The sequence below is a fragment of the Mesoplodon bidens genome (assembly GCF_964165515.1).
Source record: "Mesoplodon bidens genome assembly, contig: HAP1_SCAFFOLD_1195, whole genome shotgun sequence".
Classification (NCBI taxonomy): Eukaryota; Metazoa; Chordata; class Mammalia; order Artiodactyla; family Ziphiidae; genus Mesoplodon; species Mesoplodon bidens.
Window position 1 is genome coordinate 51,246 of NW_027672123.1, and position 8,492 is coordinate 59,737.

Genomic DNA, 8,492 nt, shown 5'->3' on the forward strand with positions numbered 1-8,492 from the left:
TATCCCAAGAATTGGTGAGAAACTTGAAGTACTTATCTTCCAGTCCCCTCTGTCCTTGGTTGAAAGCTACACCCAGATACATTAACTCCTGTACATTTCTGGCCTGCCCTAAGGTGGATAATTGCAGGTGGTAGCATGAGTCTGTCAGCATATACTGGAATGATGAGTGCTGGGGAGATATGAGTGGAGCATTGAAACCATCTAATACAGTGGGGGCAGGAGATATTAATTATTGGCTTGCAAGTCCAAATGGTAACCTTAAATTCCTGGGTTAATGGTTTTACTTTGAGGTATTTAAGCATGATGTATGAGTAAAAATTTCCTCTATTAAATCAAGTTGAAGATCCTAAGTCCCTAATCTTCTGGAAAACTGTGGGTATCTTTTTAACAGATTTTTGAAAAGTAACATGATTAAGATTTCAAACTGACCATCCATTCATTCATTCATTCACTCATTCAACAAACATTTATTGAACACCTAAAGTAGGCCATGGGTTAAACTAGGCACCAGTGTTACTGTTACTAAAATCATTATCGTGCCACCTAGAAGTCAATGTATAGTGACACTCAAATAAGAAAATCCATAGTTATCGTAAAAATTATTACAGAGTGCTATAGGAAGACACGGTAAGACCTTAATTCATGCTGTGGACAGTAGTATATGGGGGATATCAGTAGGGCTTCCTGTAGAAGGCAATGGAAATGGATATGTAACATGAAGGAAGGGTGAATTTTTGAGGAAAAGAGAAGATAAATTCATGTTTGCCAGAAAATGAATGGTTAAAGATCAGTCCAGAAAGGAGTTCCATTCATAATCAGTATAAGAAATGTCACTGGGGCTTCCCTGGTGGCGCAGTGGTTGAGAGTCCACCTGCCGATGCTGGGGACACGGGTTCGTGCCCCGGTCTGGGAAGATCCCACATGCCACGGAGCAGCTGGGCCCGTGAGCCATGGCCGCTGAGCCTGCACGTCCGGAGCCTGTGCTCTGCAACGGGAGAGGCCACAACAGGGAGAGGCCCGCGTACCGCAAAAAAAAAAAAAAAAAAAAAAGAAATGCTCACTGGAGTGTAAGAAAAGAAGACAATGGAGAGGGTGGTAGAAGGCAGACCATGAATGGTCCATGTATGTATAGTAAGTGCTGTGGTGTAGTCTTTGTGTTCCCCTCCAAATTTATACGTTGAAATCTTAATTTCCGGAAGTTATAGTATTAGTAGGTGGGGCCTTTGGGAAATGATTATGGTATTAGTGCTCTTATACAAGAGACGCCACAGAGCTCCCGAAGCTCTTCTGCCATGTGAGGTTACAATGAGAAGTCTGTGACTCAGAAGAGGGCTCTCATCTGACCATACTGCCACCCTATTCTTGCACTTGCAGCCTCCAGAACTGTGAGAAAAAAATGCCTGTTGTTTATGAGCCACCCAACCTGCACCATAATCTTACAGCAGCCCAAAAGGACAAAGAGAGTTTGGATGTGAGATTTTACTCCAAGAAAGATGGGAATCCATTGAAGGATGTTAACTGGTAACTTAGAAGACAGAAAAGTTTCATAACACAATCAGGAATTTTTATAAGAAAAAGTTGTTTCATTTTCAGAAAGATCACTCTGGAAATACTGTGACTAGATTTTTGGAGAAGGGTGACGGCAGTCCCGGATATAGAAAGATGAGTTAGTAGTCCATTAATGTAAGTCAAACAAGAAAGTGGATATAGAAAGTGTGAATTTGTGGCTGAGCGTTCTTTTCTTTTAGCACTTGAAAAATGTTATGTCCATGCTTCTGACTCCAGAGTTTTAGACAAGAAATATGCTGTCATTGGAATTGGTGTTTCTCAATAAGTAATGCATCGTTTCTGCCTGTCCACTTTCGAGATTTTTTTTGTCTCTACTTTTCAGAAGTTTAATTATGACACGTCTTGGCAAGGATATCTTTGCGTTTTTCCTCTTTGGGTTTGCTCAGATTCTTGAATTTGTGTTTATGTCTTCTAAAAAATTGGGAACTTTTTAGTCATGATTTCTTTGAATACTTTGTCAGTCCTACTTGCTCTCTGTTTTTATTCTGGAACTTTGATGATATGAATGTTAGTGCTTTTGTTACTGTTTACACGTTCTTGAGATCCTGTTCTTTCTCCCGTCTCTATCCCTCAGTCTATTTTTCTCTGTACATGTGGTGGATTGTATTGATCTCTTCTAAGTTCATGATTCTATGCTTTGTAATCTCCACTCTACTCTTGAGCAAAGTTTTTTGATTGTTGTATTTTTCAGTTCTACTGTTCTCATTTTTTATTGTTATAGCTTCTAGTTCTTTGTTTAAATTTTCTATTTTTCCCATTTCTGTCAAGGAACACATAATTGCTAATTGAAGCATTTATGTGACAGCTTATTTAAAATCCTTGTCTGATCATTTCAATAGATGTTTTATCTCAGTGTTGGTGTATGTTTATTGTCTTTTCTCATTTATTCTGTGATTTCCTGGTTCTTAGTGTCATGAGTGTTTTTCCATTGTATTCTAAACATTGTGAGTTATTATATGACTCTGCATCCCATTTAATTTTATTATTACATTTTAGAAGGAAATCATCCTATTTGAGGTGTAGTATGAGGACTGGGGGGTTACGTACAGATTTCCATTGGGCCCTACTGACAATACCCCAGCAAAAGTGGGCACTTACATTGCCTCACTGCAGACAGATCAAGTAGAAGTTCAGCTATCCTATGGCCTTTCTGACACCTTCCCCCAAAAGTGGGAACATTAATATCATTGTGTTGCCTTTTAGTAGGAGTGGAAGTTCATCTCCCCAGTAGATTTCTTGACACCAGGGGAGGGGAGAAGTGAAGTGTTTGCTGTCCTTCCTCCCACTTCATTCCTTCTTGTTGATGCCCGGTGTGGGTAGAGGGTCAGCTACGTGCTTGCTCCACTGACACCAAGGTAAGAGGAAGAGAACTGCCAACTAGCCCTGCTTGTGCCATCTCATTCTGTTTTACTGCCTCAGGATGGTTATGGGGATTCAGCACCCCACTGGGTCTCACTGACACCATGTGTTGGGGGTTAGTGGGGTGCCTACTCCCTCCAACCTGTAACATCCTATTCTTATTGATGTCAGGGAGAGACGGAGGCTAAGTCCCACCATTGGACCCCACGACTGTGTGAGGGCAGCCCAGTGTTAACTAGCCTGTCAGCACCACCTTTTAAAGTCTGTTTGCTAATGGAAAGGGGTGGAGGCTCAGCTCACCACTGGACCACACTGAAACAACCCTGGTGGGGAATCAGAGCGCTGGCTCTTCTGGAGGGCAGGAGTGGGGTGGTGTGGAAGATCAAATCCTACCTTGGCCCAACTGAAACGACAGGACATAGGGGATGGGTGCAATATTCCACTGGCACTTGGCTCGAGTAGTGTGTATATTCCACTGGCACTTGGCTCGAGTAGTGTGTATATTATTGCCCAAATGGTCTTCTGTCTTTAGCAACCCCTTTCCTCATACTTTGGCTAGGGGGAACAGGGTTTTGTGTTTTTTTCGGAAGCTTTTTTGTCTGTTGTTCTGTTGGTGGTTATTGATTGGGGGTTCCTGTAATACCCTCTCCAGGATGTATGGGAAGCAACAGGAAACACAGGGGACTCATCACCATGTTATTCCTCAAGTCCCAAAGTCCCTAGTTAAGTCTGCCTTCTCATTTCCACCTTTCAGCGTCTTCCTATGTTTGTTTGTTGTTATGTTCAGGGTTTTAGTTTTAAGTGGGAGAACCTGGGAGAAATGGGCTACTTCATCTTCTTGGAAGCAGAGGTCTGGAGGCCTACTGATGTTAAAAAATACTGCTGATTGTAAATTAAAATTTGATGATAAACACCTTGCCCTTTAAGAATTATTCTGCTAGATGATGTGGCTTCCCAAAGTTGCTACAATTTGATTTTCATACTTCTAAAAGTCAAGTATTTTGCTGGAGTTGAAATTTAAAGATAAGCAAGAGATGAGGCTAAGATGATCTATGTGGTAACAGATTAAAGTTGGAAACATCAATATACGTTCATGTTTAGCTTAATATTGCTTCATATTACCTTAATACACATGGTTATGTAGAGAGATACTTATAGATATGTGCCTATACGTGGGTCATGTACACACATATTATCTCTTTGCTCTGTCAGCTGAGAAGATAAAGAAGCAATGACATCCAAGCAGCAATTAGTACACCCCACACCCAGATCCTCCTGTCTAATACCGTTCTCCACTAAAAAGACCTAGTTATCCTTGAAGAAATAGCTGATTCTAGGACTGGGGCAGTAAATATACAAGATTTATAGACAAGACCATCTTATAGTGTCAGAAAGTTCCAAAAAAATATATAGGATGGGTATACCTCAGAGTGGCACAAGAGCCAACTGAAAAGAGTTCACAAGGGTCAGGACTAGAGCAATTTGAGGAACAAAGTAACTAAAGTAGAATTAGATTATAACCCAAAGTATAAAATAAAAATCCATGAGTTCTTCTGATATAAATAAATAATTGGATACATAAATAAATGCAGGAGAATAGATAAATCTCCAGTGCAAAGGAATTCCAAATAGTTTATGTAGTACTCCATCTGAAGCATAACTCCCTATTCCTTAGTTGTGGGCTGAGCATATTGACTTCCTTCCAAAAAGTACAGCATGAAAATGGGAAAACAGTAATCTTACGATGGAGAAACCTGAAAAACACTACCTTAGCCTGGTGATCAAGGTCAACCTCAGCATTCATAATGCATATTGATACTTCGTACACTTGATGTGATCTTACAGAATGACCCTTCTACTCTGTGGTCTTCCTCCCCAAAACACATAATACCAATATTATCATGAAAAATGCATCAAACAAATTCTAGTAGTGGGTATCCTACAAAAAACTAACTACTCAAAATTGTCAAGGTCATCCAAGGAAAATATGAGAAGTTATCAAACCCAAGAGGAGCCTAAGGAAACATGGCAACTAAAGGTAATGTGATGTTTTGGATGAAATCCTGGAATAGAAAAAGGACATTATGGTATGCATAATAGTCCACTGCCAAATCCATTAATCCGTTAGCATTTGCATTGATCTTTGTATTCCCTTTTACTACAGGAGTTAAAGTTAAAAGTCCATGTGCACTACAGATAGCATTTCATTTCCTCTCATCTTCTCAAGTACTTCACAGCACTGCATTTTCTACAACCCATCTACTCCTTATGAATGATTCTTGCCAAAATTCAACCTCATTCTAGACTAGTAACTCCAACTTAAAATGTTAAAAACTATACGTGCAACATGAAAGCCTCCCTCCTCCCCTAATCCCTGCATATCTTCTTTAGCCAATTCATGTCTGAACTTTTCAAAATTGTTATCTTCATATATTGTTTCCATTTCCTCACGTTTCATTTACTCTATAAGTTACATCCATCTGACTTCTCTCACCGTAATCTCTTTGCCCACTGTCCTGAAATTTTACTTATGAAGGTCACCAGCGATCTCCATGTCAGTATAGCCAACGAATAGTTTTTGTCCTATTTCTAGGCTCTTTCCTTCTTTAAAAAAGAAAAAGAAAAACAAAAACCGTTTTTTTCATCTATGCTTTTAAACTCTCATCATCTTCTGTCTTGGTATATTTTACTGGCTTTCTGTGTTTAATCTGATTTCTAATATTCTATTAGTTTCCTTTATCTTGAGTGGAATAAACCAGTATATGAAGGATTATTCTCAACAGCTAGTTCTCATAATAACAGTACTAGTAGCAGCAGTCAATACTCTGTAATGCTTATCATGTGCCAGACACTATTCTAAGACACTGTTTAAATACATATATATAGACACACACAAATATATATGAGGTTTTCCTCCTCATAGGCCTATGAAATAAGCCTATTATTATACCCATGTTACAAATGAGAAAACTGAGGCAATGAGAGGCCAAGGTCCCATGATCAGTACATGGTGAAGCCCCGCCTGAGTTGATGCTGGAACTTTAGAGTAGACAGGATAAATAATGTCTCACAGATTGGCCTTAAAAGTGAGCAACATTCAATTAATGACTTGTTAAGTATCAGAAAAAAATGGAACATTTTAAATTGAATGGGAACTACTGAGTCATGTATCAGTAACTAAGAATGACTCTTATTGAATGAAATTATTTTTCATTATTCTTTTGAAAGAAGAATATTCTTGTGTAAGTGTTTCACAGTTGTTTTTTCATTCACATATTTATTCATTTATTGGACCCACATTTCCTACACACCTTCTATGTGCCAGTGTCTGCTGCCAGCTGTTTTGCAAAATCAGAAGAAAAGGAAAGGTAATTCCTTCTCACCATTGCCTCAGCCAGTATTTCTTCTGTAATTAAAATTGAAAGCTTTCCCCAACAGGTTCTCAGAGGCTCTCCCAGAGAAACAGATTTCTCTTTTCCTGTATAATTAAGCACAAATTGTAAGGTGCAGGGCTTGGCCATAGAGGGATGGATGGTCAGAGGTGTTCCGTGCAAGGCTGGGGGACGCTTTTGTGTTTGGTTACCTGTTAGGAAATGCTAATTTCCTTTTCTCTTGCCATTAGGCACTAATTCCCTGCTGTGCCAGAATTTTTTTGCAGGCTGGGGCCAGAAAGGTGAAGGGAGCTGTACAGCACAAATGCCACAGAATCACCTGCACCAGGAAACTGCTGCTGGGCCAGGAAGGTGATTGTTCACCCAGCGTTTGTGCCCACAATGTACCTCAAAACTCCTTTTCTTCTCGTCCTTGGGAGCAGGCCTAAGAGTAGGTACTAAATTCGGTCTCTGACTGTCTCAGGTCGCTAAGCGTGTACCCTACACACGAGGTTCCAATAGCAATTAAGCATCTAATCAAAATCTCCTAGCTCAGGAACAAAAGCCAAGGCTTAACTCTTTCCTGGGCTGCTGACTGCAAGGAGATCCGTGTTGCCTGCCCGTCAGAGCCACGTGGCTGCGTCCCCACATCTACTGCTCTGAAGGGGAGACAGCCCACAGCAAGCTCCCAAGCCCTACAGCACAGATACCCTGAAAGCTCGCGGAGGCCAATGTGTGTTCCTTCTGCTTCTCACAAACACAAGGCAAAACGGGCTGCACCCACATCACCCTAACACCTCTGCCTCTGCAGGTCTCATCCCAGAAACGCCCTTTCCTTTTAAAGAACCAGGTGGCCAGAACTGTGACCACAGATGACAATTTTTCTGCCATTTTATTTTAGCCCTATGCAAAGAGCCTCTAGCGTGGCCCTATGACTCTGTTCGCCTGGTGTTGACACCTTGTATGATCACCACCTCCCTCTGAGCATAGACAGGACCTGTGACTTTTTTCTAAACAACTGAGTATGGCAAAGGTGAAGGGGTTTGGCAGATGTTATAAAGGTCCCAAGTCAAAAGGGTAAATCAAAAAGGAGATTATCCTGTGTGGCCTTAATCAGGTGAAAGCTCATAAAAGAGGCACCGGGCCTTCTACAGGCCAGAGACCCTCCTTGCTGGCTGAAGCAAGCAGCCACACCGAAGAAGCCCACAGGGAGGAACTGCATTGCCTCTAGGATCTGGGGTGGCCTCCAGTGACAATCAGCAAAAAGCTGGGGACCCCAGTCTTGGAGCAACCAGGATATGAATTCTGCCAACGACCTGAATGAGCATGGAAGTGCATTCCCCCCCAGGCTGATGTCCACATGAAAATGTGGTCCACCCAACACGTTTATCAGAGCCTGGTGAGACCCCAAGCAGAGGACCCAGTGCCTGGACTCCGGACCCATAAAACCTGGGTTGTTTTAAGCCACTCATTTGTTCCTCAGCAAACAGATAACTAATACAATTCCTAAGCATTCAGATCCTACATTTTTAAATGACTGGTGACTCAGCTGTATTGCAGCCATGGTCTTCATCATTAATATCTTCAAATCACCAGCCAATTAATATATTCCTTCTATGCATTGCCCCTTGGGTCCATGGTGCATATTTTTTGAGACCATTGAGCTCTTGAGGTCTTCTGTCAATCATTTCTCATTTCTTCTCAACCTTGCCTTTTTAGTCACTGAGAGCCCATATTGCAAAGAAAGATCTTAAAGTGAGTAGAAAACTACATTAAACAAAAAGATATGGATCCTATGCTTGACACACAAATATTACAAAAATATATTCTTTTTCTTTTAATCAAGCCTTCACATGCACAAAGAGAAAATCATATTTTATTCCTGCTTGTCTTAAGCCTCATGAAGCCTTCAGTTCATAAACTTCTAGAAAACTTTCAAAGTTCTCAACAAATATGTTTTGTAGTTCAGATCATTTTAGAAATCAACTGCCATAGACCAATAGGATTTTTTCCCCATGGAGTTTGACAAGCTGAACCTATTTATATGGAAGAGCGGGCCAAGAAAGGCTAGGATACGTCCAAAGACTCCAAACGCCAGATATGAAGAATTATTATAAAGTGATACTTTATAGTATATTATAAACTATGATGTTGGCACAATGATTTAAAAAATAATAAACCAACAGAATAAAA